The 25,417-nt window shown below is 39.8% G+C and overlaps 1 long non-coding RNA gene across 1 annotated transcript in view; it reads left to right on the forward strand.

Annotated features, from left to right (window-relative positions):
* Window positions 1-24,698, forward strand: part of LOC146890647 (uncharacterized) — a 38,997-nt gene extending 14,299 nt beyond the window's left edge. Inside the window, exons 2-3 of the long non-coding RNA XR_014998656.2 lie at window positions 1,595-1,700; window positions 23,179-24,698. This is a non-coding gene — a long non-coding RNA (uncharacterized LOC146890647). The remainder of the gene's footprint in view (window positions 1-1,594; window positions 1,701-23,178) is intronic.
* Window positions 24,699-25,417: the final 719 nt, after the last annotated feature.

Below are 25,417 nucleotides of genomic sequence, written 5' to 3' on the forward strand. Positions count from 1 at the left end.
CCTTGTAGATTCTTTAAGGATGCTGATCACTTCTCTCTATTATCATCTATATCTATAAAACTATTTCTCTCCCTATTGCATGCTCATAAAGAAGCAGCTTCTGAAACTGACAAGAGCTAGCTTTGCCATCAATAACCTACTTGTGAATATTTCAATAAGACAGTCTTATCTTAAATGTACATTGTTCTTTGGGTTAAACAGGCCATTTTAGAAGGAATGATATCCTCTCTGACATCTGGATTATATCCTTGATCCTTAAAGTAAATGTATGCCGCGTATAAAAACCCTTCTTTCCAATCTCCCTCAATAGCAAGCAATTCTACCCTTGGTTCTGAGAGATGAAGATTATCACTTTAAAAACTAAATACTTATATGGGAAAATATAGTCCTAACATTTTAGTTTCCACAGCATCTGTAGTTTAAATGTAGTCCGGGGCTGGAGGATGGCTTAGGAGGGGTGCTCTTACTGTGTAGTCATGAGGATCTGAAATCCAATAGCCCGTACCTCCATAAGAAGCCAGATGTGGGACTGCAGCAATGGCTCACCAGTAAAAGTTTCATTACTCTTATAGGGATCTGAATGTGATTCCCCACGTCAGATGATGTGGCTCACAACTGCTACCAAGAGACTTGAGGAGCACGAATCTAGCTAATTAAAATATGCATCGTCCCCAGTGGTTCTCAACCTTCTAAATACTACAACCCTTTAATATGCTCTTTCATGTTATGGTGACCTCAACTTTCATGGCTACTTATAGTTGTAATTTTGATACTGTTATGAATCATAATGTAAATATCTGATGTGTAGGAGAGCTAATATTTGACTCCCAAAGGCATTGTCACCCACAGGTTGGGAACCTCTACCTAACAGTTATCCTGTGTGATGAGAACCATTTGAATATACCCTGTGAGCAGTTATTTCTTGCCTCTGCTATGACCTGCTGTAACAGTATATTGCTAGAAAAAAAAAATAAACTGCAGCAATATGACTCAGAGACAGAATAATTTGCCACCATTCTCCACACCATGGGTTGGATTCCCAGTGGCACAAAAGCAACCAAACATAAAAGAAACAAATTCATAACATAGCATTTAATAACAGTCTAAATGCCAGTAATATTTAAATGCAGTGCTACTAAATTAGGAAACAAGCGATCTTCATAGTAAGTCATAAAGGGGAAAACCTGTAGAAGATATTTGGTGAGGAGAATTATTTACATTAAGTTTTTATTGCTTTTCACAGAAAAGAAAACCTCCTTAATATTAGGAGGATACCCAAGACACAGCAATAGTAGCTCACAAGGAACAAAATGCAGGCAATAGTAGGTCACATGAGGCATGGCAGAGGACACCAAGTTAGTTGTTTTTCCTGTTTCAGCGGTCATTTCTTTTTCTTTGTTTTGATACCTAAATTAATAAAAAGTAATTGACAGCGAGAGTGTAAATGGTTAGGTGATGCTCTGTGGCTTCTTTCCTTACTCTCCCCCTCCATCCTGCCCCCAATTCAACCATCCCTATCCCTCATGATCCCATCTCCCCAGTCCTCCCCCATTCCCAGTTTACGCAGGATATCTCATCTATTTTCTCTTCCCAGGGAGATCTATGTATCCCTCAGAGGGTCCTCCATGCTACGTAACTTCTCTGGGGCTGAGGATTGTAGCCTGGTTATCCTTTGTTTTACATCTAAAATCAACTTATAGGTGAGTGCATTCTGTGTTTGTCGTTCTGGGTCTGGGTTACTTCACTCAGGATTTTTTTTTTCCAGTTCCATCCTTTGCCTTCCAGTTTCATGATGCCATTGTTTTCCTCTGCTGAGTAATACTGTAGGGAAAAGGTGTTAGCCGAATAAACCCACCCTGACCCTGAAACCAGAGCTAGTGAAAGAGACACACCCTGGAGCTCTGAACCCAGAACCAAGGAAAAGCACACTTACTGTGAAGTCAGAGCCAAAGAAAAACACCTTGGCCCGAGAATCAGAGCCGGGGGGGGGGGGGGGGGGGGGGGGGGGGGGGGGGGGGGGAGTGGGGGGGGGAAGGATAGAGAAATACATCCTGACCCTGACCCTAAAAGTAAACCCAAAGGCTAAAAAGAACAGTGAAATAAACACAGGTTAGCGACGAATTCAAAGCCGTCTCTGCCCCTGACCATTGAAGCTAATCAACCCCTGAGCAGGAAAACTAACCAATCCCTAAACAGAAAATCTTTTCCGTAGGAAAAACGCTGCCCCTAAGAAATTCTATACATGTCCCTCCCTCAGTTCAGTTGCTGGCTGTACTTTTTCCCACTCCTGTAGAGGCAGCCTCTCTCCTGAACTACTCCTTCCCGAATAAATCTTTCTCAAAAGTCTTGGGTGCGGATCTTCTCCATTCGCCAGCACAGAACAGAAGAACCTTGCTGAGACGTCCTTCAGAGTAGCTGAGCAAGGCTGAGCAGAGCAGAAGAACAAAAGAACCTTGCTGAGACATCCCTTAGGGGACTGAACAGAAAAAAATCAACAACTCTTCACTGAAGCCTGAGGAGACTGCGACATTTCCACAGAGGCTTCCTTCCCTTTAGCAGAGTGAAGCAGAAGAAGCAATGTCTTGGGTCAGAAATAAGAAGTGTAGCTCTGCTGGGAAGCCCCTTTAAGGCGTGGGAGGGGCACCAAGCAAAGCTCGGCTGTAACAACTGTCTCTGGAAGAGGAGCAGGATTGCTATATCCTGGGAGGTGGGGGAGACCATCCCCCACCACACCCAGCTCAAAGCGTCAGATGACTTCCCAACAAGTCAAGATGCCTCCCCTCCAGGCTGTCCTATTGTGACTAGTCTCCAGACCTGCCCAATTGCAGTTCTAGGTATAGCCTGACTTCCCAACAAGTCAGGATACCTTTCCCTCTAGAACTGAGCTGTCCTATCGCATCGCTAGACTCCAGAACTAACCTACTGGGCCTCTGCCCTCCAGAGCTGTGATATTGCAGCTCTAGGTGTAACCTGGCTTCCGCAGGCCAGGACACCTTTCCCTACAGAACGTTAACATTTGCTTACAAATTCTTCATGGTGTAAATGTACCACATTTTTTTTATCCACTCTTCGGTTGCGGGACATCTAGGTTGTTTCCAGCTTCTGGCTATATGAATAATACTTTTATGAACAAAGCTGAGCAAGTGTCCTTGTGATATGATTGTGCATCATTTGGGTATATGCCCAAGAATGCTACCACTAATCTGGAGGTAGGTTGATTCCCAGTTTTCTGAGAAACTGCCACTGATTTCAAAAGAGGCTGTATGGGTTTGAACTCTCACCAGCAGTGGAGAAGTGCCTTTGTTCCACATCCACTCCAAAATAGGCTCTCATTAGTATTTTTTATCTTAGCCATTCTGACAGGTATAAGACTGTATCTCAAAGTCATTTTGATGTGCATTTCCCTGATAGCTAAGGATATTGAACATTTTTTAATTTGTTATTCATTTTATATACCAACCACAGTTCCCCATCCCTCCCTTCAACCTGTTCCTCCCAAATCCTCCCAACCTATACCCCATTCTTTAAGTGTTCTCAGCCATTTGAGGTTCTTCTGTTGAGAATTCTCTGGAATTTTTTAGTGGGATTATTTGGTATTTTGATGTCTACCTAGTTTCCCGAATTTTTATATTTTGGATATCAGATATCTGTCAGATAAGGGGTTGGTAAAGATCTTTTCCCATTCTGTAGGGTGCTGTTTTGTTCTCTTGGCAGTGTTTTGCCTTACAGAAGCATCTCAGTTTCAGGAAGTCCCATGTATTTATTAATTGTCAATCTCAGTGTCTGCGCTACTGTTCTTCTCTTCAGGAAGTTGTCTCCTGTGCCAATGTGCTCAAGGCTACTTTCCACTTTCTCTTCTATCAACTGCAGTATGGTTGGATTTATATTGAGGTCCTTGATCCACTTGGACTTGAGTTTTGGGGACTCATAGATATGAATCTACTTTCATTCTTCTACCTGCCACCATGCAGTTATGCAAGCACCATTTGTTGAAGATGATTATTTCCCATTGTACATTTTTTGATACTTTGTCAAAAATCAGGTCTTCATAGGTGTGTAGACTTATGTCAGGGTCTTCAATTCCATTGATCCACATTTCTTTTTTATGCCAATATCAAACCTTTTTTTTTTATAACTATAGCTTTATAGTAGAGCTTGAAGTCAGGAGTAGTGATTCCTTCAGAAGTACTTTTATTGTACAAGATTGTTTTAACTAATCTGGGATTTTTGTTTTTCCATCTGAAGTTGAGTGTCATTCTTTCTAAGTAAAATTATGTGGCGTGCATGAGAAGGAAACATGGAACATGCAACAAACCTGCTTAGGAGTTTATTAGAGGGGGTACGTACAGGCCTGGGAATTGGTGTGCAGAGAGAGTGGGGGAAATGGCTGACGAGTCCAGCTTTTAAAAGCTGCCTAGCACATGCGCAAGGGGGTTGGCGTGACTATGTCACCCCAATGATGCAGATGACGGGCGACTCACACATGTGCACAAGGGTTTAGCTGAGTCATATGTGGATGTAACCACGCATGCACACATGCGGGTCACACGGGGCCCTTTGTGCTCTAGGACCTGTCCGCACATGCCTGCCTTTAGAACCCGGAAGTGCAGCCTTCTCTGTGGCTGAAAAATTACACTAAGTCTATGAAGGACTGTGTTCAGATTTTCATAAGGATTAGGTTGAATTTGGAGAGTGCTTTTTGTAACATGAGGGCCGGCTTGTTGGGGTTTCTGTCCTTCCCAGTACCCCAACAAGTCGGCAAACCCCAAAGAAAACCAATCATACACATGTTTACTATACTGATCCATAAGCATGGGAAATTTTCCCACTTTCTGATCTGTTCCCCAATTTGTTTTTTCAAAGACTTAAAGTTCTTGTCATATAGGTCTTTGACTTGTTTGGTTAGAGTTACCCTAAGATATTTTATATTATTTCTGGCTATTATAAAGGGCGTTGTTTCCCTGACTTCTTTCTCAGTCCATTTATCTTTTATATATAGGAGGGCTACCCTTTTTTGTTGTTGTTAATCTTGAATTCAGTCGCATTATTGAAGATGGTTATCAGATGTAGGAGTTCCCTGATAGAATTTTTGGGGTCATTTATATAAACTATTATATCATCTGCAAATAGTGAATGCTTGACTTCTTCCTTTCCAATTTGTATCCCATTGATCTCCTTTTGTTTCCTTATTGCTCTAGCTAGAACATCAAGTACCATACTGAACAGATATGGAGTTAGTGGACAGCTTTGTCTTGTCCCTGATTTTAGGGGAATCACTTTGAGTTTCCATTTAATTTGATGTTGGTTATTGGCTTGCTGTATAATGCCTTTATTATGTTTTGGTATGTTCCTTATATCCCTGTTCTCTTCAGAACCTTTATTATGAAGGAGTGTTGGATTTTGTCAAAGGTTTTGTGAGCATCTAATGAGATGATCATGTCCGATTTTTTTCTTTAAGTTTGTATATATGGTCATTTACATTGAAGATTTTCATATATTGAACAGTCCATGCATCTCTGTGATGAAGCCTGCTTGATCATGGTGGATGATTTTTCTGATGTGTTCTTGGATTCGGTTTTTCAGTGTTATTATTGAGCATTTTTGCATCAATGTTCATGAGGAAGTTTGGTCTGTAATTTTCATTCTTTGTTGAGTCTCTGTGTGATTTGGGTGTCAGGGTAACTGTGGCCTCATAAAAAGAATTTGTCAATGTCCCTTCTGTTTCTATTGTGTGGAACAATTTGAAGAATATTGTTATTATCTCTTCTTTGAAATTCATGCAGAATTCTGCACTGAAACCATCTGGCATTGGGCATTTTTTGGTTGGGAGACTTTTAGTGACTGTTTCCATTTCCTTAGCAGTTATAGGCTTATTTAAATTATTTATATGGTATTGATTTAATATTGGAATATGGTACCTATCCAGAAAATTGTCCGTTTAGTTCAGATTTTGCAATTTTATTGAGTATGGGTTTTTAAGTATTACCTGAGAGTGGTCTGATTTTCTCAGAGTCTGTTGTTATGTCCTCCTTATTGTTTTTGATTTTATTAATTTGGATATTCGCTCTCTGCCTTTTTATTAGTTTGAATAAGGGTTTGTCTGTCTTGTTGACTTTCTCAAAGAACCAAGTCTTTGTTTCACTGATTTTTTTTGTATTTTTCTCTTTGTTTAATTGATTTCAGTCCCGAATTTGATAATTTCCTGGCATCTATTCCTCTTGGGTGACTTTGTGCATTTTTGCTCTATAGTTTTCAGGTGTGCTGTTAAATCACATATGTGAGATTTCTCCAAATTACTTATGTATGTACTTAGTGCTATCAACTTTCCACTTACCACTGCTTTCATTGTGTCCTGTAAGTTTGGCTATGTTGTGGATTCATTTTCATTGAATTATAGACCATCTTTAATTTCTTTCCTTATTTCTTTCTTGACCTAGTGGTGGTCCAGTTGAGAATTGTTCGGTTCCCATGAATTTGTAGGTTTTCTATAGTTTGTGTTTTTGTTGAATTCTAACTTTAGCTCGTGGTGGTCCAATAAGACACAAAGAATTACTCCAAATTTTGTATCTGTTGAGTTTTCCTTTATGTGTATGTGTATGTGGTATGGTATATGTATGTGTATGTATGAGGTCAATTTTAGTAAAGGTTCCATGAGGTACTGAGAAGAAGAAATATTCTTTTGTATTTGGGTGAAATATTCTGTAGATACCTATTAAGTCCGTTTGAATCATAACATCTGTTAGTCTGTTAGTTCCCTTGTTTCTCTGTTAAAATTCTTTCTGGCACACCTGCCCATTGGGAAGAGTAGTATGTTGTCTCTCACTATTAATGTGTAGGGTTTAGTGTGCGATTTAAGCTTTAGTAATATTTATTATTGAAAAAAATGGGCATAAGTGGGTGCCCTTGTATTTGGGGCATAGATGTTCAGAATTGAGACTTCATCTTGATGGATTTTTACTGTGATAAATATGATATATCCTTCTTCATATCCTTTGATCAATTATAGTTTGAAGTCTTTTTTTTTTTTTTTTTTTTTTTTTTTTTGCTATTAAGATAGCAAGACCGGTGCTTCTCATATCCATTTGACTTGAAAATCTATTCCGTGCTGCGGGAGCTCCTTCTGCTCTTCAGCCAATAGCCTTTAAGATACCAGCCCACTTCAGCGTGGTCTCTTTTGCTTTAAAAAGAAGCAGTAGCCATATGCTCACTCTCTTGCTTCCAGCTCCACTTCCAGCTACTAGACTCCTTTTCTGGTCTTGCAGAGGGCTGTTGTCTGGGACGGTGATCTGTAAGTTTTTCCCTTTAAATAAATATCCCTTTTATTAATCATAATTCCAAACTGGTGTGGGATTATTTTGTGATTTATGCCTTCAATTCCCAATCCTTTACTTTGACATAATGTTAGTCTTTGAAGTTTAGATGTGTTTCTTGTGTGTAGCAGGAGAATGGTTCTTGGTTTTGTATCCATTCTGTTAGCCTGTGTCTTCTTATTGGTGAATTAAGTTCGTTGATACTAGGAGATGTTATTGACCAATGCTCCTTAGTTCCTGTTAGTTTCTTTTTTGTTGTTGATTAGGGAGTGGTGGTAGTATCTGTGTTTTCTTTCTTTGGGTTTTGCTGTTGTGAAATTATCTATTGCCTGTGTTTTCATGGATGTAACTGATTTTCTTCAACTAGCGCTTTTCTTCTAAAACTTTCTTTAGTACTGGATTTGTGGATAGGTATTGTTTATATCTGGTTTTATCATGAAATATCTTGTTTTCTCCATTTATGTTGATTGAACATTTTGCTAGGTATAGTAGTCTGGGCTGGTAACCATGATGCCTTAGTGTCTGTAAAATGTCTGTCCAGGACCTTCTAAATTTTAGACTCTACATTGAAAAGTTGGATATAGTTCTGGTCAGCCTGCCTTTATACGTTACTTGGCCTTTTTTCTTTCCAGTTCTTGAAATTCTGTCTTTATTCTTATGTATATTTAGTGTTTGGACTATTACATGGTAAGAGAAGTTTTTGTTTGTTTGTTTGTTATATCTTCTTTTGTTTGTTTGTCCAGACTATCTGGTGTTCTGTAAGCTTCTTGTACTTTTTATATGCACGTCATTCTTTGGGTTGGGAAAGTTTTCTTCTATGATTTTGCTGAATATGTTTTCTGTGCCTTTGAGCTGGAATTTTTCTCCTTCTATCCCTATTATTAATGGATTTTTTTCATGTCCTCTTTAAGGATCTCTAGCATCTTCATAAAGTAATTTTAAAGTTTGTTTTTTTGTATTTCAACTGCATTGGAATGTTCGGGTTATGCTGTTGCAGGATCACTGAGTTCTAGTGGTGCCATATTGCTCTTTCAGTTGTTGGATATATTATTTTTTTCTACTTTTATCTTATTTAAAAATAAAAAACTATCTTTTTTATTTTACATACCAATCCCAGTTCCCATCCTCCTATTCCCTCCATCTTTCCCCACCCCACCCCCCTCCACTCCTCAGAGAGAGTAAGGCACATTGCTTTGAGGAAGGACCAAGGCCCTCCCTACTATATCAAGGCTGAGCAAGGTATCCCTCCAAAGAGAATGGGTTCCAGAAAGATAGTAAAAGCAATAGGAATAAATCCTGGTGCCATTGTCAGTGGCCCCACAGTTTGCCCTAACCATACAACTGTCACCCACATTTCAAATGCTTAGTTTGGTTCTATATTGATTCCTTCTTTCTAGGACCCAAGTTGATGAGCTCTTATTAGCTCAGGTAAGCTGTTACAGTTGGTATCCCCTTCATGGTCTTAACCACTTTACTCATATTCTCACTCCTCCCACTCTTCGACTGGACTTTGGGAGCTTAGCCCGGTGCTCTGCTGTAGCTCTCTGCCTCTATTTCGTCCTTGCTAGATGAAGGTTCTTTGGTGACATTTAGGGTAGTCATCAATCTGACTACAAAGCAAGGCCATTTCGGGCACCCTTGCCACTATTGATTAGGGTCTTTGCTGGGGTCATCCTTGTGGATTCTTGAGAATTTCTCTAGTGCCAGTTTTCTTGATAGCCCCATAATGGCTCCCTCAATCATGATATCTCTCTCCTCGCTCTCTGTCTCCATCCTTCCCCCATCTTGAATATTCCATTCCTGCAAGTTCTCCCTCTTCTTCCTTCCTACTCCCCTCTGCCCTCCTTACTACCCCAACCCCCATTCTCCCAATTTTCTCAGGAGATCTTATCTATTTCCCCTTCCCGGGGGATCTGTATATGTTTCTCTTAGGGCTCTGTGCTAGCTTCTCGGGGTCTCTGTTTGCTCATCTTTTTCCCAACTAGTGTGGCTTGTGCCTCTGTCTATTCTTCCAACTTTTGTGGTTTGCATCTGTGCCTATGTGGTCTTCTGGGTTTATAGGGGAGAACTGGCCACAGGCAGGATTTTTAGGTGCAGAGTGGCTCTTGGAGGGAGAGTGTTCAGTGGGTGCTAGGGGTGAGGGTGAGCCTAGAGGCAGGTTTCTCACCTGCTTGCACTCTTGTGGGGACTACAGCCAGTGGATTTCCACCAGAGGTGGGGGCAGGGTCCGGCTCCCTCTCTGGTGCTGGGTTGGGAAGAGGAGGGTCATGGGTTATGTCCCAGGGTTTAGTTAGAGTCAGGACTTTGGGGCAGTCCAGGTGAGAGCCAGTCACTTGCGTGTTTCTTCAGCTGGCGTGGTTTATGCCTGTGCTTATGTACTCCTCTGGGGTTGCAGGGGATAGCTCATCAGGGAGGATATTCCGATGCATGTGATTGGGTAGTGTCCCGCGCTACCTTCTCGCCAGCAAGAACGACGCAGGGCACTTAGGATTCTTCTGCAGTAAAGCTTTAATGCGTCTTGAGAGGGAGAGCATCAGCTTCCAAAGCGGAGACCCAGAATGAGGGGAACCCAGCCCTTATAAAGGAAACAGTCCTCACTTCTGACGTGTCACTCTTGGATTGGTCCGCTGCCCATTATCCCAGGTAATGCCTCGGAAGTAGGCAGGGATGCAGCAGTAGAGAATTACCAAGCACATGCGCTGGGATTAAAGGCGTGTGCTACAACACCTTGAACTCACAGAGATCTGCCTGTCTCTGCCTTCCAGGCATTGGGGCCAAAGGCGTGTACCACCACACCTTGAGGTCACAGAGGTCAATTTGCCTCTGCCTCCCAGGCATCAGGACTAAAGGCGTGTACCACCACACCTTGAGGTCACAGAGGTCAATCTCTACCTTTGTCCCTTGAAGCAATGGAGAATGTGGTTGCGGCCCTCCACAGGGTAGCAGAGTGGGTCTTGGAGGGACAGAGTCCAGTGGGTGTGGCAGGGATGGGGGTGGCAGTACAGTCTAGAGACTGGTCCCTCACCTTCATGCAGACCAGTGGGGACTGCACCAGAGTAGTAGAGTTCCAACCCATCAAGTCTTATTAGAAGTTCATTCTCCACATCTACTGACAAAGCATAGGATTTCCCATGAGCACAGCTATCTCAAGAGAGAGCTGTGTGGATCTTCTGAGCTCAATGGAGATGTGCTCTAAGTCTGTGGCAGAGCTCATCCCTTCTGTGCCTGGGAAGCAGGGCACCATGTCTTCCCTTATGCATGACAATACCCAGCTTTGCTGAAATTAGGGTTGTAAAATACCTGTACTCTAAGTAGTTCCCATGGGATTGGAACTCAAATTGAATAAGCTCCAACATCTGTACAAAACTCATTTAAGGCACTTAATATTTGAGAGCTGTTTCATAATGATGTGTTAATTGCCCAGTTAATAAAGAATACCTTGTTATGACATTGCTCTGAGCTTGACCACTGGGAACAGAGTTTATGGACAATTTTATCTTGACTCCTCACAGATTTTCCTTTGCTTAGTTATCATTCAATGACCAACTCTCTTTTCTTTATGGAGGATTGATTCTTTTGAAAAAAAAATGGAAACTTTATAGGCTTTCCTTACTGACTGTAAAATGATGCTTAAAGATACTGTACCCTCTGCTACTTGCTGGCCTTTGTCAAAGTACCCAATTTATACCATCTTAATATGTAGATATACAGGTTTTCACTTGTTGGGGAAGGAAACCCAAGTTTTTATTTCTTAAAAACTAGCTTAACTGAATAAAAAAAATCAAACTTATTGACATCACATGTCATTTTAATTTTATCTTGAAAGCATTTGATTTCTCTGTATTTATAGTGACCATTCAGCTTTATACTTCGAATAGTTTTAAACCCTTAAATCTACACACTTATCCAAACCCTCTTTACAATCCTGGCTTCTTTTGATCCATTTATATATATTTATCTTCATTTGCAGACCCAATCCAATAGCAACCCTTGTGCCAATCTGACTTGAAAAAGAAAAGTACCCTAGTTACTGATATTTAGAATTCCTGGTCTGAGACATTTATCAGTGTCCCATGAGCAGGGATGTACTGGAATGCCTGGATCTCTACTAAACTATTCGCATCCTTCTTGTCTCTCAGTAAGGATACAGTTTGGGAGACTGGGCTTTGTCTCAATGTCAAGAAGTTTCTTTGCATAGAATGGTGCCCTAGTCTATACATCAAGGTGCTTGGCTTAACAAGTGTAATATCAGGTAATGCTTTGTACAAGGAAGACTCTGTCTTCTGTGTCCACATATGGTGTCTTCCACATCAGATAATTATTTGGGAAAATAATAAAGTCATTTATTCAAACTCAAGTATGATTCTTGGCTTTGTTCTGTGTCTACTGAATGCAGGCTTCTCTGGAAGATGAGAAGCAATAGAATAGTATATAGTAAAGGGATATTTACAAGACTGGCTTCCATGATACTGTTGATAGTCCAACAGAAGCTGTCTGTACTCTAGAGACACTGAGAGCCCAGGAGCTGCTAAGACTGTAAGGCTGGCTGCCTCAGCAGTTCCAGTCTGTCTCTGAAGGCTGGGGGTGGGGGCTCCTGAGAATCTACTGGTCTTTAGTCCACAATGAAAGATTGAAGAAGGTGGGCTCTGATGTTAACAGTCTTGCAACAGGATCTAGAAAACAGATGAGTTCACCAGCAAGATATAAAGACAATCAAGTTTGAAAAGGTAAAAGAGGTTCCCTTGGGCCTCCTTATATCTGGGGCCCCGCTGGAAAACGCTGCCTACATTTAGGTTGGGCCTTTCTACTTTAGTTATCCTAATCAGCGCTGTCCTAATCTAGATAATCCTTCATGGGTGGGCCCAGAGACTTGGCTCATAAGTGACTCTAGCTCCTGTGAAGCTGGAGACCGAGATTAACCAACATGTATACTGCATTGGGTTTGCTCAAACACTGACATTTTCCTCAATGGATCTCAAATTTGTGATTTGTCATTTTTCATTCCAGGTTGTTTTCATCTCTCTTAATTCTCATCAGTACCCACAATCTGACTTCATTTGCATAGTAAATTCACTGAAGTCTTCAGAGAAACATGATCTTCTTTTATTCTCTCCCTGCCACCTTACCAGGTTAAGATGAAAGTCCTTTTCTAGATATTCTTCATCTTTGTATATTGTACATCCATAGGACAGATCAAGACACCTATGTCTTCTAATCTAGTACCTCCACCAACACCCTGGATTCCTTCTCCTCTCCTTTCCCCTGCTCTCCTCCATTCAAAGGATTTAACACTTCAAGTGTGCTAGCTGTGGTCGTCTTTATGTTTTTGTGTGGGAAGGAGGGTCCACTCACAATCTTTTACTCTACCCCAAAGGGCTTAAGTCACTTCTCTGGCCCTGCCCTCTGAAGCACACATAGTTTGTCTTCTAGGCTCTAGCTGGTTCTACTCCACTGCTGCTGTTGCTCTTGGTGGTCATCCTATTGTACTGGAATCTCCCAAATACTAGGGTCTTCTGCTGTACCTGGGCCACTCTTAAACCAATAGTCTTTCCTGGCCTCTCACAGTGCCAAGCTTCAGCTGCTCTCTGTGACCCTGTCATGTCTTCAAGGCCAGTACCACCTGGGTGATTCTTATGCATTATCAGATTTGACTGCCAGCATGAGGTGCAACTTTATCCTCCTCTGGAACATAGCTTCTCTCTGCTCTCAGGAAACAGTTGCCAGATGAAGTCACTTCAATGATGCTGATCTCTTCTTATTCACTGTGAATGTCTTAGATTCAACAGTCTAGCATCAAGTATTGCAACAAAGTGAAATTTTGCTTCAGTAGTTCTAGTATTTTGTAATCATAATTAATGTTTCAGCCCCAGTTAACCAGAATCACAGAATTATAATTCCAAATAACAAATAGTCCTGATAGGGTTTTTAAAGTTCCCTCTGGAACTTCACAAGCCAGGCCTTCATCCACTGCACTGCTTTCAACTTTCTCCCTAGCTCCTACAGAGCATCCCCACAAGCTCCAAACACTCAACAGTTCTTCTAGCTCAAAGTTTCAAAGTCCTTTTATAATTCTCCCCAGAACATGGCCATGTCTGTCACAGCAATGCTCCCTACACTGGTACCAATTTCTGTCTTAGTTCAGGTTTCTATTGCTGTGAAGAGACACCATGACCATGGCAGCTTTTATAAAAAAAAATTTAATTTTGACTTAATTACAGTTTTAGAGGTTTAGTCCGTTATCCTCATGGTGGCAGGCAGGCACACCTGGTGCTGGAGAGGGAACTGCGAGTTCTACATCTTGATCTGCAGGCAAGACGACAGAAAGAAACTGTGAGTCACCCTGGGCATAACTTGAGCACAAATGACCTCAAAGCCCACCTCCACAGTGACACACTTCCTCCAACAAGGCCACACCTAATAGTGCTACTCCATATGGGCCAAGCATTCAAACATATGAGTCTATGCGGGTCATTCCTATGTAAACAACCACATTTCACTCCCTGGCTCCCAGAAAATTGTAGCCATAACATAACATAAAATGCAGTTAGTCCTACTTCAAAAGTCCCCATAGTCCATCACTGTCTCAATAATGTATAAAAGTTCAAAGTCTCTTCTGAGACTCATGCAATCTCTCAACTGTAGCCTACTATAAACAGACTACATACTTCCAACATATAATGTCACAGGATACACATTGCCATTCTAAAATGGAGGAAAAGGAGATGGTGAAGAAATACTGGATCAAAGGAAAACCAAAAGACAGTTGGGCAAACTCTAAACTCTGCATCAGCTTCTCTGAAGTCAAAACACTCTTCAGATCTCCAACTCTATTCATCTTTGTTGACTGTTAACTTTCAGTGGTAGTGTCTGTGGTCTGTGTGTTTCCCTTCTAAGGGGTTTGCTGGTGTGAGGTCATCTGTTGCCTGTGTTTTTGTAGGTGCAGCTAATTTCCTTGGGTTGTGGTTTTCCTTCTACTACTTTATGTAAGGCTGGGTTTGTGGATAGGTATTGTTTAAATCTTGTTTTGTCATAAAATATCATGTTTTCCCCATCAGTGGTGATTGAAAGTTTTGCTGGGTATAATACTCTGGGCTTGCACCCATTGTCTCTTAGTGTCTGTAGCACATCTGTCCAGGACCCTCTTGCTTTCAGGGTTTCAATTGAGAATTCAGGTGTAATTGTGATAGGTCTGCCTTTATATGTTACAAGGCCTTTTTCTTTTGAAGTTCTTAATATTCTATCTTTATTCTGTGTGCTTAGTGCTTTAATTATTATATGGTGAAGTAACATTTTTGTAGTTCAGTCTATTTGGTGTTCTGTAAGCTCCTGTACCTTCATAGGGATATCCTTCTTTAGGTTGGGAAAGTTTTCTTCTATGATTTTGTTGAATATATTTTCTGTGCCTTTGAACTAGAGTTCTTCTTTTATCCCTATTATTCTTATGTCTGGTCTTTTTGTGGTCCCAGATTTCCTGGTTGTTTTGTGTTAAGAGTTTGTTGGATTTAACATTTTTCTTTGGCTGATTTCCTCTATTGTATCTTCAATGCCTGAGATTCTTACTTCCATCTCTTGTATTCTGTTGGTGATACTTGTATCTACAGTTTCTTTTCATTTACCCATATTTTTCATTTCCAAAATTCCCTCAGTTGTGTTTTCTTTATTGACTTTATTTTAGTTTTAAAGCCTTGAACTGCTTTCTTCACCAGCTTGATTTTTTTTTCTTGATTTCTTGGGGTTCTTTAAGTGATTTATTGATTTCCTCCAATTTTTTGTCTTTTCCTTCATTTCTTTATAGGAACTTTTTATTTCCTCTTTAACAGTCTCTATCATCTTCATAAAATTATATTTATTATCGTTTTCTTCTACCTCTTCTGGGTTAAAATGTTGAGGTCTTCCTGATGTATGATCACTGTATTTTGTGTGTTGCTATGTTACTTTTTAAGTTGTTGATTGTTTTCTTGCATTGGTGTCTATTTCTCTCTTCATCCAGTTAGTACAGTCAGTGTTTTTACCTCTTGGTTCAATGCTTGTAGTTGGTGTCTGTGTCATAGGGATCCTCTCTTGGGCTGATTGTTGCAGTTGCTATCTGTGTCTCAGGGAGCCATTCTTGGTCTGCTCTGTGCAGTAGCTCCCTGTGCCTTCCAGACTTGCTGAGATTGCAGAGGATTAGTGGAGTTGGGGGCAGACTGGGACTTGTAGGTTACAGGATCTGAAGGGGCTGGAGCAGGCTACCTGCAGGAGGCTTGCCTGCTGGCTGCCTAGAGAAGCTAAAGTGTGTGGGGGAGGGGCCAGGTATTTGCCCTGTATCTCAGGGGCTAAACACTGGGCTGTCCAGCTGGGAAGCTAGTCATTCACCTCTCAGTCTGCTCCCTGCAGTCACGGTTTGTTATGCTGCATTTTTAACAATGTAAAGATGAGTCACATTTGTTTATGTTGCATTTGTTTAACAATATAAAATTGTGTTGTTTTATCTGACTAAGGCACCTGATTTATCTAATTGAAAGTTGAGTGTCCAATAGTTAGGCAAGAAGAGGGATAGGTAGGGCTGGCAAGCAGAGAGAATAAATAGTAGGAGGAATCTAGATTAGAGAGTAGAGGAGAAAACAGGGAGAAACAGAAAGAGATGCCTGGAGCAAGCCAGTCAGGCAATCAATCACCAGCCAGTCAGACATAGACTAGGACATACAGAAGGGGGAAAAAGGTAAAAGCCCAGAAGCAAAATGCAGATAAAGAGAAACAGGTTAATTTAAGTTATAAGAGCTAGTAGGTGAATATAAAATAAGGCTGAGAATCCATAACTAATAATAGTTCTGTGTCACGATTTGGGAGCTGGTTGATGGCCCAAAGGAAGCCTGCTACAAAGGTCATCCACCACAGTCAAGAAGGCTTCATCTCAGACAGAGATGGAGTGATGGTTCAACATATGAAAATCTCTAATCCACCATATAAACAAAATAAAGAAAAAAAACCATGATCATCTCTCTAGACCCTTGCCAATCTACAGTACCCCTTCATGACAAAATTCTTGGAGAGATCAGGGATACAAGGACCATACCAAAGTCAGCAGATAGCCAACATCAAATTAAATAGAGATAAACTTAAAATAATTCCAATAAAATCAGGAACAAGACAAGGCTGTCAACTCTCCCCATATTTATTAAATCACTACTTGACATTTTAGTTAGAGCAATAAGGCAACTAAAGCAGATCAAGGGGATGCAAATTCAAAAGGAAGAAATCAAAGTATTACTATTTGCAGATGTTATAATAGTATATGTAAACAACCCCAAAAAATCTACAGGGGAGCTCCTACAAGTCATAGATACCTTCAGAAAAGTGACTAGATACAAAATTAGCTCAAGAAAATAGGCAGTCCTCCAATACACAAACAATAAGCAGGTTGAGAAAGGAAATTAGGGAAATAACAACCATCACAATAGACATTATATAAAATATCTTGGTGTAACTCTAACTAAGCAAGTGAAAGACCTGTATGACAAGAACTTCAAGTCTTTGAAGAGAGAAATTTGAGAAGATATCAGAAGATAGAAAGGTCTCCATGCTAATGGATCAATAGGATTAACATAGTGAGAATGGCCATCTTACCAAAAAGAATCTTCAAATTCAATGCAATCCACATCAAAATTTCATCACAATCCTTGCAAACCTTGAAGGGACAATACTCAACTTCATACGGCAATCAAATAAACAAAACACAGGATAGCTGAAAAAATCATGTACAATAAAAGCACTTCTGAAGGTGTTACCATTAATGAACTCAAGCTGTACTACAGAGCAATAGTAATAAAAACTGCAGGTTATTGCCATATTAACAGACAGATTGATCAATGGAACTGAATCAAAGACTTAGAAGTAAATCCACACACCTATGAATAGCTAATTTTTGACAAAAAAAAGCCAAAATTATACAGTGGGGGGAAAGAGAATCTTCAACAAATGATGCTTGTCTAACTGAATGTTCTCATAGAGAAGAATGCAAATAGATCCATATATATATATATATATGTATATATATATATATATATATATATATATAATCACCCTGCACAAAACTCAAGTCCAGATGGATCAAAGACCTCAAATAAAACCATATACATTAAACCTGATAGAAGAGAAAGCGGGGAATAGACTTCAGCACATTGGCCCAGGAGACAACTTTCGGAACAGAACACCAATCATAAAGGCGCTAAGATCTCCAATTAACAAATGGAACATCATGAAACTGAAAAGCTTCTGTAGGGCAAAAGAAATTGTCAATAGGACAAAATAGCAACCCAAGGGAAAAAGATCTTCACCACACCCACAACAGAGAGCTTATTTCCAAATTATATATAATATATATAAAGAACTTGAGAAACTAGACATCAAAAATCCAAATAATCAATTTTAAAAAATGGGATACAGATCTAAACAGAGATTTTTCAACAGAGGAATCTCAAATGGCAGAGAATCGATAAAAGGAATGCACAACATTCTTAGCCATGAGGGAAATACAAATCAAAAAAATCAAAATGGTGCTGATATTTCATCTTACACCTGTCAAAATGACGAAAAAAAATCCAAACAAGTGACATCTCATGCTGAAGAGAATGTTGAACAAGGGGAACACTCCACCACTGGTAAGGGCAAACTTGTTCACTCTGGAAGTCAATATGACAGTTTCTCAGAAATTTGGAAATAGACCTACCTCAAGACCCAGCAATACCACTCGTAGGCATATATCCAAAGAACGCTCCATCCTACCTCAAGGACACTTACTCAACTATGTTCATAGAAGTTGTACTTGTAATATACAGAAACTAGAAACTGCCTAGATGTCCCTCAACAAAATAATGGAAAAGGAAAATGTGGTATATTTACACAGTGGAGTAGTACACAACTGTTAAAAAACAAATTTGTTGGCAAATAGATAGAACTAGAAGAGATCATCCAGAGTGAGGTAACCTAGAAAGACAAACATGGCATGTCCTTACTCATAAGTGGACATTATCCATAAAGTAAAGGATAACCATGCTACAACCCACAGACCCAGAGAAGCTAACTAACAAGGAAGGCTCAAGGGGGGGATGCATGACTCACTGTGAAGAGGAAACAGAGTGAGATTTTCAGTGGAAGGGGCAGTGGGGATGGGAACAACAGGGACCAGGTTAGGGGAGGATGAAGGGAGAGAGAAGTTAGAGAGACAACTGGAATCCAGAGACATCTCTGGGATGAGCTAGAAACCTAGAGCAGTGAAGCTCCCAGAAATCAACGATGGTGGCCTACCTAAGACTCTAGCAATAGGGGGAATGCAACCCTGAACCAGCCATCTCCGGCAATCAGGCAAGATTTCCCATGAAGGGCATGGGATACCAACCCAGTCACAAACTTTTCAACCTACAATTTGTCCTGCTCACATAGTGTACTAGGGCAAAGATGGCAAGGAAATTGTGGTAGCAGCCAACCCATGAGCGGCACCACTGGAGATCCATACCCTGAGAGGGATAGAAGAGGACTGGCAAAAAAAAAAGTCAATGAAATGATTCTTAATGATAATTTGCTATATTCATTTATTGGTGCCTAACCCAACTGTCATCAAAGAGGCTTCACTCAGCAACTGATGGGAAAAGATGCGGAGACTCACAGCCAAATATTAGGTCAAGTTAGAATCCTATGGAAGAGAGAGAGGAAGGATTGTAGGAGCCAGAGGGGTCAAAGACACAATAAGAAAACTCACAGAACTGGGTAACCAGGGCTCATAGAGGTTCAAAGATACTGAAATGACAATCATGAAGTCTGTATGGGACTGACCTAGGCACTCTACATATATATTACAATTGTATAACTTGGTCTTCTTGTGGGACTGCTAATAGTGAGAGCAAGGGTTATCTCTGACTCTGTGCCTGCTTCTGAGACCTATTCCTCTGACCAGATTGCCTCATCCAGCCTTAATAGAAGAGAAGGTGCCTAGTATCACTGCAATTTGATATACCATGGCTGGCTGATATTTATGAGAGGCTCACTTATACCTGAAGAGAAACCGTGGAGGAAGAGTTGAGGGAGAGAGGGGAGGCAGAGAATGAATTGGGATGGGAAGAAGGACTTTAGTTGAGATATAAAATCAAAAGAGATAAATAAGCAAACAAAAAAAAGGAACGAATACTAGTAACCACAGGATAGGGTCTATACTAGCTATTTTGAGATCTCTTTTGCAAGTGCAATTAACACTTTAGCCTCAAGTAAACCTTTCAGACAAGAGCAAAGAGCAGCCACATTCTTAGCCAAAATGTCACAAGAACTGTCTTTAGGCCACATACTAAAATTCTTCTCTGAGATCCCTTGAACTGGGTCCCTACAGTTCAAATCACTCTCAGCACCGTTGACTTCCATGATCTTAGTATATGGCCCAGTATGAAGCACTTACGCTTTCCACTGCTTTCCTAACACAAAGCCCAGTGTTCCTCCAAACAAAAGCATGACCGTGTCTTTCACAGCAATACTCTAGTCCCTAGGGCCAACTCTTTGTTCTTAGTCTTCTGTAAAGAACAATTCAGTGGACTCCTTTTAATTACTTATATTTATTCATTTTATCTTATGCATATGAGTGTCTTGCCTACCTATATGTATATGTAACACATGCATGCTGTGCTCTTAAAGGTCAGCATGAGGCATTGGATCCTCTGTAGCTGGGGTGATGGATGGCTGTGAACCACAAACCATCCATGTGGGTGCTGCAATCAAACAAGTACTCTCAATCCCTGAGCCATCTCTCAAGCCCCTGAACTCATTTTGAGTTGATGTTGACATTTAGAAGAAGCAGACCATGTTAACTCAAAACTCTCTCTCTTAAAAGACATTATTTAAAATGTTCTAAAGAATGTCGCATGAAATTCAATCACATTACCCGTGAACCTCTGGAAAGTGATTGGAAAGGAAAGGGCATCCCCTTACATATTTTGTCACACAACTGACTATCCTCAGCTGCTAAAGATGCTCATAAGAAATGTTGAAAATCGTATTTCTTACATGTTCATCTTACTGACATTATCCAGAGACAAATAGTTGAAATTCTTGCATTTTTGTGCAAAATCATAAAGAACTTGGGCAGATATTTCCATGTTCCTTTTATTCTTGAGATGAGGGTTTTTCAGAAACAAGTGAGTTCAAATGGTAGGCCTGTGTCCTGGTTTTATGATTCATTTACTATGTCTCTGATCTTGAGTGAATTATTTAATTTTGTATCCTCATTGACTTCATGGTTTTTTAAAAGGAGAATGAATACTATTGTCTGAAACCTGGTAATTAATTAGTAGTCTAAACTGAACTCTGAAATTTTTCTATTACTTGTTTGTTGGTATGTATAATGGAATACAATTATTTGGCCAGAAAGTCACACTTCAATATTAAACAGTGGAAGGCTGGAGATTTTAAGACAGTAAAATTCTTTGATGTATTCTAGTAAAAGGTACTTTAAAAATAAGGAATTTGTTTAATAGCCTAAGAATATAAGTTGCTACAATAAAATTAAAACTATATGACTTTTTTTCATAAGATTGCCATTAGCATAGCTTTGAAATCCTAATAGTCATGGAAACTAGTTAGAATTATTCTTTTTTATATAAACTTCACTATCTTTTGCTGAGTTAAATGTCTTCCAACTTGTGTAAGGCATATAATAAAATAAAAGAACACAACAGTAGCTCAGTTATGTTTTAAGACAGAAATTTAATTTCTTGATCACCATTAACAATATGATTTCAACACTCTTTCCTTCAATAAAAGATAAGGAAAGCCTGGATGAATGAATGAATGAATAAATAAATAAATAAATGCAATTAAGTTTTAATGTGTAATTTTAGCACCTGGGCCTTGGGGAAGAAATTTTGGGTATGTAAGACCATTTCTCAGCTATATAGTGAATTAGAGAGCAGTCTAGGAGATGTAGGGCCTTATGTAAAAAAGAAAGAAAGAGTGAGGGTGAAAGTCTGAATAAAGAAGAGAAGGTACAAAGAATTTCTGGAGCAGAGAAAGAGGTACACTAACATCTGGGCATGGCACAGTCACTGTACTCTTGAACTCTAAGTAACTATGGTTCCCCAAGAAGGTCCTGAACTTCAGCAATCTATTCTGGAATTAAGAACTCAAAAGGCCCTGCCCTTCTGGAGTGTTATGGCCATGTAATGGCTCTTGAGGAAAGGACAGACTTTCCCTTCAGCAGCATAGCCGCGGGCTCCCATGATCCTATAAGCAGTCTAACTGCGTCCAGTGTTTTCACCAACTGATTCAATAGTTAGGAGAAACTGTGATAAAATCTCTCTTCTGATTTTAAGTTTCTAAAGATTTGCCTGAGAAAAAACAAAATAATCTCATCCCTGAAGGACAGTCAAAGCCATTAAATATAACAGTGATTCTTGGTGCATATCCTCAAACTAACATGGGCATGATGTGCAAAAGAAATTCTCACCTCGTGGGGCACACCTTTCTGGTGTTAGTGGCATAACTGATACAGCAATCATCTTTGGATTGATTCTTGTCTGTTCCCCTCCAACCTTTGTAGCGTCTAACCAAACCACAGTCAACCCACCCTGGCCCTCTAGAACTGTTAAGTAGAGATAATGCACGCTTTATTTGAGTGCATGAAACTATTTCTCATGTGCTTACATATTATCTTGTGACATTCAGGTATGCAAAGTGACAGCAGCCATAATTGGTATGTACGCTCACATTCATAGTAAGCATTGTTTTAAGAGGTGTGCTGGCCATTCTGTCTCAAAGGCTTAGCATAATACAATCGACTAGCCTCTTTGCCTTTTACCTACATCCTTGTTGGAAGTCTGAGAACATTAACATTTACCTAAGGGGAATATTTTTTTTTCTGTTTAGCTCAACAATTCTAGCATGAACAATGTTAAATTTAAAGTAATTGAAATTCAACTTGTCATTTACCTGATTTATTGGTATTTTCCCCTGGTATTTAATACTCTGATTTTTCTCATCTTCATTTCCTGAGCTGGAAGAAAGTGAGCTGATGCTGCTTACACTGATTCAGGGATTTTTTCACACAAAAGCTACCTACCTCATACTTTCCGTGGCCCTACAGCTTTTTCTAATTCTACAACCTACAGAAACTATCTCATACTATATATTTACTTCAGTTTGTTTTTAGGAAAACTATTAAAGAGGCAAAGATGATGTTACATTGTATTATTCCATATAGCCAATATGGAATGTGGCTTCATGTGTGAAACCTTTTCTTCCAAAAGTATATAAATGTATCTATTTCTTCTGATGATCACTTCTTTTATCACTAAGAATTATGAAAATCAATAATTCAATTGATTGATCAATAAATCAATATTTGAAGGCAAGCAGGACTTCAAATACTCCATCTTTCCTTCTCATCATTAGAAATTATGTTGACTAGAATCATGTCAACTTAACACAAAGATCATCATGTGAGAGGAGGGAACATTGATTGAGAAAATGCCTCCATAAGAGCAGACTGTGGGGCAGCCAGTAGATCATTTACTTAATTAATAATTGATAGGGCAGAGCCAATCTCGTTGTGGGTGGGGTCATCCCTGAGCTGACTGTCCTGTGTTCATAAGAAGTCAGGCTGAGCAAGCCATACGGAGCAAGCCAGTAAGCAGAACCTCTCCATGACCTCTGTACCAGATCTTGCCACCAGGTTCCTGCCTTGATTGAGTTTCTGTCCTGATTTACTTCAGTGATAAATAGCAACAAGGAAGTATAAGTCCAAAATAACCTTTTACTCCAAGCTTTCTTTTTTTGTTATGGTGTATCATTATAGCAATAGAAACCGTAACTGAGACAGAAATGATATTGTTCTGTGTTCTAATTCCTCCAGATCCTTCTTGTGCCAAAAATTTGAGAGACTGACATCATGTGATCTGAGAAACTTTATGTGTTAGAGAATGCCTTGTTACCAAGGAAGAAACATCAAAGATGAAGATTTCACTGACTGAAGCAGTTAGAGAAGAAAGAACATGTGCAAAAACCACATAAAAGAATGAAGATGTTTCTTTTCCAACAATGTTCCCCATCATGAACATAACTGGCCGGAGACATATGAGTTAACAGGTGGAACTTCGAAGAAGCTATTTCACCAAGAAAAGAGATGAAGTATATCTTACAAAATACTGAAAAAAATTATGATGTATTGACAAATTTTTCTGATATGAGAAAGATATAGAGAACATAAGGATGTAAAGGGGAAGGCCCGAACCAGCGAACTTCTCCAGAGCAGGCCCGAGCCAAAGCAAACCCAAAACAGCAACCTCTGAAGGAGAAGATACAAGGGAGCTTACAAGCAAGCAATCTCTGAGAGAGCATGTTCAAGCCAGTGAACTCCTCAGGAGCAGACCCAAACAAGTGACATCCATGGGAGCAAGCCTAAAAGACATTGGGAACTGCAGAGCAACCTCTGGGAGTGCCAAGCAACCTGCAAAAATGCTTAGCAATCACTGGGGGGACTGGAACCATGACCCCAACTCCACCACGAGTAGAAATCATCTGAGCCTTGGAATCACTGGCGCCTGGAAGAGTGATCACCAGAAACACAAAACCAACTACACCAGTAAGAGGTAAGAGGAAAAAATGAGTAGACAAGGCGAGAATACAGTCAGCACCACAAAGAGCAACACAGCACCAACAAAAACTAGTGCTCTACAAGAGCGAGAACTGAACACCCCAACACAGGTGAACCAGAAGAAACTCTGGAATTACTGGGGAGGCCTGAGCAGGAAATGAAATTTTAGGACTTCACCAAACAGATATTATGTTAACCACAATGCCTGATGTGAGAGCTTAGACAAAAATGAGAATTATAAATACCAGACTCTGGTGTGGACCCCAGAGACCTAAGCGATAAGAAAAAAGAAGAAAACAAAAATAGAAGGAAGCACTGGTTGAGAGAAGAAACCTGGGAAAATGGTGTCCTGGAAACCAAGAAAGGAACTGTCTCCTGGGAGAGGAAAGGAGAGATGCTGAACACTGTGAAAGTTGAGTGAAAGGAGGGTGGACAGCTGCATACTTTGTGAGCTTTCAAAAATGTTTCTGCTAGTTTGCACTGATTATTCAAGTTTCCTTGTGACAATTTCACATGTGTATAAAACACACTTTGAGTATGCTTTCTTTTTCTGCAGTCCTTCCTCTTCTTAACTTTTGGATTTGGATATATGGAAATTAGTGACTTTTCTGATCTTTTTGTTTTGTTTTGTTTTGTTTTGTTTTGTTTCGAGACAGGGTTTCTCTGTAGCTTTGGAGCCTGTACTTGAACTCATTCTGTAGACCAGGCTGGACTCGAACTCACAGAGATCCACCTGTCTTTTCCTCCCAAGTGCTGGGATTAAAGACGTGCCATGTGACAAGAACAGTATGGTTAGATTCGAGAATTAAAGGGCAAAAATGTCCACAAAATTTCTTCCATTCTTCTTTTGGACTCACTGAATATAATTTCTTCAAAGGAAACAAACAAGAATAGAATGGTGGGACGTACCTACAGTCTTTGCATTTGAGCGGTTGAGGCAGGAGGATCAGGCTAAGGTCATCCCTAGCTACATAATGATTTCAAGAATAGTCTGGGTCACATGAGACTGTGTCTCAGAGAAAAATAATCATAGAAATACAACAACTATAAAGCAACCAGAACTAGGAAATGTTTCGCTATGCCAGATATTAAAACAAATGATTTGGATTATACAATTTAAACAGGACAGCACTAGACCGTGCATAAGCTGGAAGGCGAATGGAACAGAGTTGGAAAATAAAGAAATAGAACTAATCCAACATAAAAATTTAATACTGATAAAAGCCAAGTTCTAAGACACTGGGGAAATATAGACATTTTATTATGTGGTACTGATATACCTGGATAGGAAAATATGAGACAAAATTGAATCTGTTCTTTGCACTGTGTACTACAATAGATTCTGAAAAAATCAAAATCAAAATTCTAAAATTATTCAAGTATTAGAATAAATCATGAACTATATTACTCTGAGCAGAGAAAAAAGTTCTAGTTATACCATAAAACAAAATGACATCAGAGAATAATTAATAGCAGATTAAATATGATTTCAAAACCT

The sequence above is a fragment of the Myodes glareolus genome, chromosome 23 (genome assembly GCF_982192425.1).
Source record: "Myodes glareolus chromosome 23, mMyoGla1.1, whole genome shotgun sequence".
NCBI lineage: Eukaryota > Metazoa > Chordata > Mammalia > Rodentia > Cricetidae > Myodes > Myodes glareolus.